The sequence below is a fragment of the Schistocerca nitens genome, chromosome 8 (genome assembly GCF_023898315.1).
Source record: "Schistocerca nitens isolate TAMUIC-IGC-003100 chromosome 8, iqSchNite1.1, whole genome shotgun sequence".
In the NCBI taxonomy this organism is placed as follows: Eukaryota; Metazoa; Arthropoda; class Insecta; order Orthoptera; family Acrididae; genus Schistocerca; species Schistocerca nitens.
Genome location: NC_064621.1, coordinates 575,099,279 through 575,110,898, shown reverse-complemented (window position 1 = coordinate 575,110,898; position 11,620 = coordinate 575,099,279). Strand labels below are relative to the sequence as shown.

Below are 11,620 nucleotides of genomic sequence, written 5' to 3'. Positions count from 1 at the left end.
GAGTTTTGAAAGTCAATAATTGCGTCGTGTTGTACCAGAAAATTCGTACCTAAAATAATGTCTGTTGTCAATAAGGGAACAATCCAAAAATTTGAGTGAAACGTATGACCTGCAATACAAAACTATAAGTGTGTTTGTAATTTTACATCTACTCCTTTACCGGATACTGCTCCTTTTACTTTAGTTTTGCCTAATGGTAACGTAGGATAGGTATTCTCTTTGTTACATTCGTTGAAAGTTTCCTCATTTATAACTGACATAGGTGACCCAGAATCGATTACTGCTGAAAATTTGGATGATCCAATCTTTACTTCAGTGACAGGGTGTGAAATGGTTTTTTTGAATAACTGGTCTTTCCTGCAAAAGAGTGTCTCGGATGTCGTCAAAAGTAATAACATTTTCGTGAACAAGATTCTGCGTGTCAAAAGTATTGCTTGCGTTGCTGGAAGATGCAACCTGTATTGTATCTAGTCAAATTCTATCTGACGTGCTATTATTTGCGGGAGGATGTTGTGGCATTTCGACTATTTGTACTGTTCTGTTATTTCTTCCTGACGTATTACGTTCGGGATGATATCTACTATATGGTTCATTCATGATAATCTGTTGTTGCGGATGATTTTGTTGCTGGTAAGACCGACTGTTATTAAACGTACGCTGAAAATTGTGCTCATTACTTTTACGTCTGTCATGATTGTCATTTCTATACGGTGCATTGCGATATGAGTTGAAATTGTGTGTTTTCTGTACGTACTGATTTCCTTGTTGCTGTGCGTTACTATTTGGTGTGGCCGACGCTATACGTGTAGGAGGCGAAACATTAAAGCTTGGTTGACCTTGCACATTACATTGTTGGTTAGGTATGCTAACCGGCTGGTTTTGTTGTTGTTGCTGAGAAAAACCTCTATTGTTGCCAAAATGCGTCTGCGATAGCTGAAAATTTTGTACATACTGATGATTACAATTCTGTCCGTTATTAAAATTACGCTGGTATTTCTTGTCATTTCAAGAGTGTCTAATGAAAACTGTCACTTTCGGTAAAACTTGTCATATCAGGTTTTCATTACTTATTCCTAATCCTAGATAGATCGATAGCTGAAGAGCTGTTTTGATAGATATAAAGGATAGTAAAAGAGAAGGCAGCAGTGCAGAAAACTAAAGATGAAATAGCACTACTACGGCTCCGGGCCCTGTGAACGCTACGGCTCATATTCATCGAAGCGTAATGAATCCCCTGTGGTCAATTACGCGCTGCAAATAAATTTTAGTTTCTGCGTTACAGGCAATGCCGGTGAAAATTCAAAAGCAAATTGTTGTATCCAGTCCAATTCTATTTTCTGCACTACAGGCCAAGCTGATAAAAATACAAAAGCAAATTGTCGCATCCAGTCCAAAGCGTGACTTTGTTTTCTGTCATTATTAAATACTTTAAAATTTCTCACGGATAGAAAGTGCTTGTAATAAAAATTATCGTCTCTCTATGTCTGAACAGGTTCAGGATTGTATGATAATCTGTTTGTCTGTGACTGTTCGGAATCTAACTCACGTACTCTCTGTAAATTACCTAAAATGTACTGGCTGTGTGAGTCTGACAAATGTTCGCAAAGTGGCGTATGCTGTGATGTGTTAAAGGCTGAAATATTTTTCATCTCCGTCACCTCTTGCTGTAAAGATGACAATTTTCTACGTAATGTATTATTGGACGAATCTATCTAACTGATCGTTTGCTGTAAATTTTGGAATTCGGGTGTTTGATTAAACGAAACAGGTGACGTATCGTCTGATTTAGTGTCATTATTACTTTCGATAACGTCAACACAACTGGCCAATTCATCATATTTTTCAGTCAGTGCTTTTACCTGATCATCGTTTTTAGCATCACAAGCATTAATTTGTTTTTGTATTTCACGTGTGATTTTGTTCAATTTTTTAACGTCTGCTTTGATGGCATCGGGATCCTGTATTAGTTCTAATTGTTCAAGTCTGTCGGTCACTGTCTGAAAGTCTACTGTGTGTGTGTCTGTTTTTGTTTTAAGATCAGAGATTTCATCATGTAATTCGGTGTTCAACTGTTTGATAGAATTAATTTCGTCTGATACTGTAGCAATATTGTTGTCTACGTATGTTTTTGCTTTCGTAAACAATTTACGCTTATCTTCCTGCCTCTGTGCAGTAATTGTTTCCATGACTTGTCGCTTTACTTTATTCTATTCCTGTGTAAATTTACGGTAACGCGTTTCACTGTTTTGTAGGTGGTGATTAAAACGTTCGTCAATTTCGCTGTTCTGTTGGTCAAATTTCGCGTCTACTTTCGCATCCAGTGTGCGTGAAAGTTCTGCTGACATTAATTTAAACTCGTCGCGTAACTGTGTTGAGTCTTCAGAACATTGTTTAGCGACTGCACTAATTTCGTCTCTAAGTATTTTAGTTGTGGCTGCACGTGTATTACTTAATTCTTGAGCCTCAGATCTAATTTCTTCACTACTGCTCCTAGCACAAGCCTTAATTTCCTCACGTAATTGTTCTTTAGTATCATTGCGCGGCAACGGCTGTAATCTGTTGACTAAGTTGTTTGTTCTGTTCATTAAGTTGTTTGAAATTGTTGTCTTGTTTATCATTAAGTTGTTTGGAATTGCTGTCTAGTTTTTCATTCAACTGTTTGGAATTGTTGTCTAGTTTTTCAAAAGTTGTTTGTAATTGTTGTCTAGTTCTTTCTTAGACTGTTTGAGATTTTCATTAATTTGTTTATTCGATTCAGTAACTTGTAGCAATAATGCCATAAATTGATCCAAGCCAAAATTAGCGACTCTATTTTCTATGCTGTGTAATGGTGTATTTGCATTTGTCGCGTTTTGTATAACCATTTGGTCATTCTCTGATTCTTGGACAGGTTCGCCAATTGAATGTGCATTGTTAGTCACTACCTCGGAATCAAATAAATCTGACGTATTTTGACTACATTGTTCATCTTCGTGAGAAAAATTTATCTGTTCACAATTCAAACTTTGGAAACCGGGTGTGCCAAACTGGGCAGCGTTCATTCTATTGGAACGAGCCGCGTCATCAATTGTTAAATTTACTGTGGACATAATTGAATTTGGTTGCCCATCATTAGGATATAACTCAATACTAGTGATCGGCAGGCACTGATTATCTGTAATTAGGGGATTATCACTATTAGACTGAGTGTCGCTAGTATTATCTGTCAAACTATTCGAGTCATCTATTTCACTCATTGCACATCGCGATGTACTGTTAGCAGTTTTTCGCAGCATTTTTCACAAATCAAAATTAAGCACAAAATGAATCAGTCAAAGCAAAAATGGAACAAACACAATTACAACAAAGAGCAATAAATTGCGGATGATCTGTGAAAGAAAGAGTGACAAATTAGTAAATGCGTTGCGCCAGATGCAAACTACATTTAAGTAAATAAGAGCAGATATATGACTACTTCTCAGAAATTCACAAAAAAATACGATCCTGGCAGGGTCGCTAGTGTAACCTCCCCACAGAAAAAATTTTAGTGAATAATAATAATATGATTCTAATTTTTGTGTAACCTCAGAACAAAATTGGTTCCCATTTATAACCTCCCTACAGAAATTCATTCACATTTAACTTCCACACAAAATTTGTTTCCCGTTTAATGTACCCACAAAATTCTTTTCGCATTTAATGTAAGCTCGAAACAGAAAAATTCCTAAACCTCGTAATAAAAAAAAAAATAAATTCAGTAACCTGGTAAATTTTGGACGACAGCAGTACTGCGTCATGGCCCTGTAAGATCATTCTGAATAAAAAGCAAAAATTCTTACCTCAATAAAGTCGCCAACTATCTGCTATTACAATAGCTTATTCCGGCACAGCTCTGTGCAATGCTGGTCTATACATTTCTCATTTATGAAAGGAAGGAACTGATTTTTCTTTTGCAACAATCGGAATGATCATGGATTGGAGAAATTAGTAAATTCTTTAAATTGAAATGAATGCTTGTTAGAAATTACTTTATTTGACAAAGATTATTATTAGGACATTTTTAAAAGATTTACATGGGAGTTCACATAACATTACTAGATATGCGCGAGGCTGCTTTTACCTTATACTATAACGCTCAGGCTCCGCCATCGGTGCACCACGACCGGCCCAGCCAACACGATACACCAGACTGATCGCTATCAACAACTTACTCCTACACAGTTCCTACTGCATACAAAACTGCTCTTTGGTCTCAGATTCTCTTATAGCTTACATATCGCAGGCAGCGTGTGAGCAATTACATCTGCTCGAGTGTGCTAGCAACAAATTCCTTAATCATGGACCTCTTACACCAGGTGCGGACTGGGTTGCAGTGAGTTATGCATACCAACAGTTGCGAAGCAGAATAGAGGCCACAAGGCCGTCAAATAGTTGAAAGAGTACATACAGCGGTTTTACATGTCGCAAATCACAGGCAGAAGGGTCCAACTGACCAAACTGGCATGTTATGAGTACGTGACGTGAAGCAGCGTGTATGGCAAAACAGAGGCGCACAGCCAGCTATAAATAGGTGTGGGTTTCTAACGAAATTCATTCAGGTGTGCAGCTCTCCTGGACGTCGGGGCGTGTCACACCATCAGCTACATGCAGCAGCAGATGGAGCGCCGGAATTACAGGTTACAGCGGGTCGTTGGTTCGACCCTCTGAGGCTGACACGGGGTCTGTAACTTGCCAGTGGCGGGCCATTCCATGGATCGCTACTGCAGAGAGTCGTCCTGGCTTCCAACACACGCCAGAGGTATCCCATGGTGAGGGCCGTAGATTCGGACTCCGGATGGTGGGTGCTTGTTGTTGACGCGATCTCAGCCATGCGGCGAGAAGCAAGCAGCTGGCCACCTGCGGCTCACACTGATCGGTGCTGAGTCGGTAGGGACGCAGACTGGTGAGTCGACTGCCAGCATCCTGACAATGCTGCAACTTTGCTCCCATACAAAGGCGACACACAGTGTGTGCACGGGTCACTGAGGCAGCCATTCCGCGCTAAGCCATTTTGCTGACAGTGAAGTGGTGTCCTCAGCATTATGGGACCCAGTGACGCAGACTGAGGGGTAATGGCACTGCATTTGGAAACAATAATCCACTTGGAAAGCTCGGACGAGTCTTAATACGGTGCATTCTACGTCTTCCTGCTACATTTGGTCATCTTGATACTTTCGGTGGCAGAAGATGCCATTAGAAAGTGATGGAAGAGAGAAAATATAAATATACTTCACCATTTGTACATACAACCAGCGCAATAACAGTAAACACCAAGTGGATCTGCATTTGTAAAGACACCATGATACACATGCAATGTTGACAGTGCTGTACAATAAGGTACACAAACAGTGCAGAAACTGAAGTAGATTTAATCATACAACTGACTGCAGACCACCAAACGGTAGGTAGGTTACTGTATGTAAGACATCAAGATACCCTGCTAAGACATTTGACGGAGCGCTAATTAAACGACTGTGCTAGTATCTGCAACCAAGCATCGCACAGCCCTACCTATAAACACGTGTTTATCTCGGACAGGGTGTATTCTGGACTCTTCTTTATTGGACTTATTTTTTTGTTTCGATGAGTATCCGAAACTTTTTTCTTGAACACTCTGTGTAAGCTAGAAGTGAAGTTCATTGCACATCATATGTGATGTAAAATCTCCCAAGAAGTCCAGTAGGGCCTGGTTTTTTGTTCGCTCGTTGTTTAATGTCTGTTTGTCTTGCTGTTACACTCAGTCATGCTATAGTAACAGTATCATGGAAAGGGTATAACGCTACTCATCTTTCCCATAATTGTTCCGATAGCGAAAATCTGAAATCAGTCTACAAATTTAACTGTGAACATCTATTGCCACAGCTGCACTAAAGGGGAAAAATTCAAACCATCAAGAAAGAGTTTTGCGACATAAACGAAAGTAGGGGGGAGTATTACTGCACCCGAAAGATGATGTCTATTCAGATTTCACGCCATTCGCATAATAGTGGAGTCACTATGAGGGAGCAGATCAGGTTTGTTTTAAAAGCTGTAACGGTCATGAGTTACCTTTGAGACTGGACGTGGTGAGTTGATGATACAAATCTAGTACTTCCAGGACTGCTCTGAGCCAGGAGCCCTGTATCATGAATTCCACTGACCCCAAATTAAATCCATTTGCTACGTCAGTCGTGTCAAGCGAGAGCTCATTGGTGGGGAAGGGTAGAGATCAGTTGTGTTTTATGACAAAAGCTGTTTCTGCCTCGGTACCAGTGATGGGCCGCGTGTTGATTAGAAGGAGGCCTGTTGAGGGCTTGCAATCAACCCGTTTGCGTGCTAGACACACTGGACCTCCATCTGGGGTTTGGTTTCGTATGCCAGCAGGACCACTGACTGCAGATTTGTACGTCAGTCTAGTGATTCGACCTGTTTTGCTGCCATTCAAAATGGTTCAAATGGCTCTGAGCACTATGGGACTCAACTGCTGTGGTTATCAGTCCCCTAGAACTTAGAACTACTTAAACCTAACTAACCTAAGGACATCACACACACCCATGCCCGAGGCAGGATTCGAACCTGCGACCGTAGCAGTCCCACGGTTCCGGACTGCGCGCCTAGAACCGCGAGACCACCGCGGCCGGCGCTGCCATTCATGTACAACGTTACAACAGGTGCTTTGTGACTGGATAACGCTCGCCCAAGTACCACTGTTGTAACCAAACGTGGTCTACCGAGTGTCGACAAGTTGCGTCTGCCTGCTGTATCAGCAGATGTTTCTCAGTAAGGTACGTCATCGGAGAACAACTGCAGGGTCATCCACGAACAACACTAATCGTCCGCGTATTGACCGAGAAAGTGCAACATGCATGGAACTCGATACCACAAACTGACATCCGGTACAACACATTTCGTGCAGGTTTGCTTTCTAGCATTCAATATTCTGGCGATTACACAGGTTATTAATGTAGCAGTATTTCACATTTGCAATGGCTTAACTCGCGCTTGTATTAACCTGTGATCTTGCAATTTTAATCACTTAAATGTGTTATCAAGACAAATGTATTCCTCAAGTTTCATTGTTTTACATTAATTCCTTTTTATTGTTAGGATTTTTGTTCTCGTCAATGTATACTGAATATAACCACAGTACAGAAGATGAAAACATTGAATATAAAAAGAGTGGATTAAAATTTAAATACAGTGAATGTAAAATCACTGTATGTAAAAATATTATACAAAAATGTAAAAATCATTGAGTGAAAAATCACTACAAAAATTAAAATTGTTTTTCAACTTAGGCTATTTATTATTTTACTTTTCTCCGTTTCCTCATTTAGGTATTATTTGCGATTCATACAAGAAAGGTAAACATGAAATTAGCGAGTTGAAGTGAATCGTGACTCTTAACAGTCTGGTTGTGATTGAGTTTTCAGACATCTCTTCTCGCTGAGACGAAAGGAGATACATCTTCATCCTTAACTGGCGCCCAGCCTCCTCAAGCTCTCTCTCTCTTACTCTCCTAACAACTGGCTGCACAGACGTCCATAACAAGTTTCTTCAGCAGTGTGTTACGCATGATTCAGATCGAGGCCAGAATGAGGGCAAGAGAAAAACGGAGATACCTGCAAGAAGATCAAATCTCAACAGATGTGGAAACTGATCCCAAATAATAGGCCTTTGTGAAAGACGAACAATAACAAATTATTGATGGAAATAAATGTGGATAAACACAGAGAAAAACAGGATAGGTCTTTTGCTATCCAACTGTAGAAAACTTTCATCTCTGAAGCAAACAGCGTTCGTGGGTATGGCTAACATATGAGCATTTTTTGCCGGCCTTTGTGGGCGAGCGGTTCTAGCCGCTTCAGTCCGGAGCCGCGCGACTGTTACGGTCGCAGGTTCGAATCCTGCCTCGGGCATGGATGTGTGTGATGTTCTTAGGTTAGTTAGGTTTCAGCAGTTCTAAGTTCTAGGGAACTGATGACCGCTGCGCGGGATTAGCCGGGCGCTCTAAGGCGCTGGAGTTATGGACTGTGCGGCTGGTCCCGCCCAAGGTTCGAGTCCTCCCTCGGGCATGGGTGTGTATGTTTGTCCTTAGGATAATTTAGGTTAAGTAGTGTGTAAGCTTAGGGACTGATGACCTTAGCAGTTAAGTCCCATAAGATTTCACACATTTGAACATTTGACTGATGACGTCAGACGTTAAGTCCCATAGTGCTCAGAGCCATTTGAACAATTATGAGCATTATGGGCGTCTTGTCGGGGAGTTATCGCTTGATATTTGCTTAGCTTACTATATTTTATTTGTTATTGCTCGCTTTTTTTGTTAGACCTGAGGATTGTGATTAGTCACTGGAAGCATCAACTGGGCCCAAATATTTTGCTATCGAGGTGGAAAAAATTAAACACATGTTACGAGATTTTAAAGTCCAGAAGATAGGAAAGATGGTTTGACATGTGTTGCCACAGCAGACGTCACATTCGAGAAAATAGTGGATGACGGCAAGTTGCAGGTCACGCGGCAAAAGCTAAAATGACGTTTGCATTTTCACCAACACCTTTCATAGTACGCAGTTTGCCTCTTTCCGAAGTGCTCTGGTGTATGAATTTCTATAAGTGGCCGCCTTTGTCAAACCATCTCATTTACTTCGAAACGAACCTACGTCATTTTGCTTCTTTTTACAGTGACGTCACGTGCTACGTGCACCGTGCGGCTAGGAGCTGTTGCAAGCCACTGGCGAAATAAAATAAACATATGTGGCGCTGAACGATTTAAGCAGCTGTAGCGTTTGACGTACAGTGCTCTGCTGGTGGGCGGAATTACGCAAACAGTGTTGAGCAAATATACCTTTTTCTTGTAAAATTGTCTTTGATCACAGTGGGACTGGGAGCCTACAAAGGAAGAGAACATGTGGGCGGTGGGATGTACAGAGCAGGAGTGGTGACATGCCTCTGAATCTGTACAAGAGGAAAATAGTTTTGCCTAAAAAGGTCGCTGAGTGCTTCCTCACTATAGGCACACAGTTTATATGAAAAAGTGAATACACGCCACTTAGTACTTTCGCTGTGCCGCTTTTTAAAACAGTACTTGGCCTTACTCTACTCGACAAAATTCCAAGTTCCGTTATACATAGTTGGTGGAAAATTTCTTGCATGATATATTTCATTCGTTTATTGAAGTTACTGAATCTAAGAAACTGAAAAAAGTAGTGATTATTCCAGATGGGTAAAGGGCCTGTTGCATTGTAGGGTTATTGTAATTATACATGTACCCACTTGAATTTATACACACACTATTTCCAGGTAGAGAGCCACCTCTTAGCAGTGAATATTTCTAGCAGCACGATATTTTGGATCAGAAATGTTTGTGAGACAGGTGTTCGTGAAATGCGTATTTTTCACAACAAGCGACCGCCTGTCGCATAGAGGTTGGTGCTGCAACACTGAAATATAATTCGTAATCATCTGTGAGGCTTCCATGGCAGAGTTATAAACTGTTTACACCGTGTGACCGGTTGTCTAGGAAGGAGAGTTACTCATTGAAGGACATAACAGAGAGGCATTTAACGATAGCGGAGCAGAATGAAATGTTTTGAATGCGGAACGAATGTAAAGAGAAACGTTTCGCAAGATGCACAAGTTATCTACCGTTGTAGGTACCCTATCAGAGATGTGTTGTTGAAGTGCCAGACTGTTGATCAGAATTCTAAGGATAGTCATTTGATTAAGTAAAAATCAAAGACCTCCACGTCTTTTCGTTAATAGAAATGCGCTCCCAGTGATGTGTGAACATTTAGGTACAAGACTGAAATACTACATTCTTCTATTCATTATTGCTTCACCGGCGAAGATCCTACTACGGTTCCCCCTATCGATTGCCGAACGAAAATCAAGAAACGATGTAGAAAGTGAAAGCAGAGCAGAAAATCAACTGAAATCGGCAAACAGACAATTTAAGATCACGTTTCTCGCTCGCACACTAGGAAAATGGTCCAGAGTGAATACTCTTCTCCGCATAAATCGATATGTTTTCATATGATACAGAGCTCGTCATACTTGTCTGGGAGAGTCAAAGGGCTTTTCATGCCGGCGCCCAGATTAATACCGCGTCACTTGACTTTCGGAAGGCTTTCGATACAAGTCCGCACGAGGGTGCGGAATATTTGACTACCTTTGAGAATTACCTGCAGAATTTTTAGCAAATAAAACACAGGATGCCATTCTTAACTGAGATAAATAATTATACTTGAAATTAACTTCTAACGTACCCCGTAAGGGTGTTCTCGGAAGATGCTTTTGTGTACTCGTATACACAAATCTCAACGCTAGATAATTGTAGCGAAACATAAGAAAATGTAACATACTGCACATACACAGATGAAAAGACATTATTGTTTGCTTACACGATTGAGAAACAATAATAGTAAATAGTACCTTCCACCAAATATCTGTGAGCATGCGTACGGAACGATTTTAAGTGTGACGACCACATAAAACAAGCACATCTACATCTACTTGATTACTCTGCTATTCACAATTAAGTGCCTGGAAGAGGCTTCATCGAACCACTATTACACTAATTCTCGAACAGCGTGAGGGGAAAACAAACCCTTCAATCCTTCAGGGTAAGGTCTGGATTATTTTCTTTTATTTATGTTGATCATTTCTTCCTGTGTAGGTGAGGGCCAACAAACTATTTTCACACTCTGAGGAGAAAATTGGTGATTAAAATTTCATGAGAAAGTCCTGCCACAGGGAAATACGCATTTGTTTTAAATGACTGTCACCCTAGTTCGGCTATCAAGCAACAAGAAAGGCAGGTACCAGAATGAGACTGAATTGAAGAAATTCAGGAAGTGTAATTCAGCCATGTGAGCGGAACGTTACTAAACATTAATTCGATCGTTACTTGAGAATCGTCTTGTCAGTCTGTGAGCCGTATCAAGGAAGAGTGATAAAGTAAGTCTAGAAGATTCAAAGAAAAGCGGCACGTCTCAACACAGGTTCATTTAGTAAGCGTGGAAGTACCACGCAGATGCTCCTTCAAATCCAGTGGCAGACGCTACAGGAGAGGTGATCTGCTTCGTTGTGTGGTCTAGTGTTAAAATTCAAAAACCATTCACTCTTTTGAGAGGTAAATAATTAGCCTCCACAACAATATGGGTTTGTGGTAGCGTCTTTATGCAAAACAATTTTGTTGTTTATTTATTTCCAAACTAGTTTCAGCGACAAATGTGTCTATCATCAGTGAGTTCTTTGATTCAAATACATTGAGATAGCGCATACTTATAAAACGTCGTATAACATTATTACCAGTGTACGGTTTGGTTCCAAATATTGTTTTCTGTTAATAATTTCTTAATATCTTATTTATTATACGTCTTAGCACGGTTGTAGTCTGTTGCTGCAGTTTCCGGCATATTTTCTGTGGCTTTTTTTTTCTTTCTTTTTTTTTTTGTGGCCGTTCTTGCGTGGCAAACACTATGTCACCTGCAAGTCAATGTGTGGCTGTTAGTAAACAAATACAAAATAGTGAACTTAGTATGACAGCGTTATACAATTGGGATTGTGGTAGTGTTGCTGTGAACTGGGTTGTTACGTAGTTTGTCATGTACTCACGTTC

The 11,620-nt window shown here is 40.5% G+C and overlaps 1 long non-coding RNA gene across 1 annotated transcript in view; it reads right to left on the bottom strand.

Moving 5' to 3' along the window:
* Window positions 1-7,328: 7,328 nt before the first annotated feature.
* The window catches only part of LOC126199141 (uncharacterized), a 44,724-nt gene continuing 40,432 nt past the window's right edge, over window positions 7,329-11,620 (bottom strand). The window contains exon 3 of the long non-coding RNA XR_007540124.1: window positions 7,329-7,619. This is a non-coding gene — a long non-coding RNA (uncharacterized LOC126199141). The remainder of the gene's footprint in view (window positions 7,620-11,620) is intronic.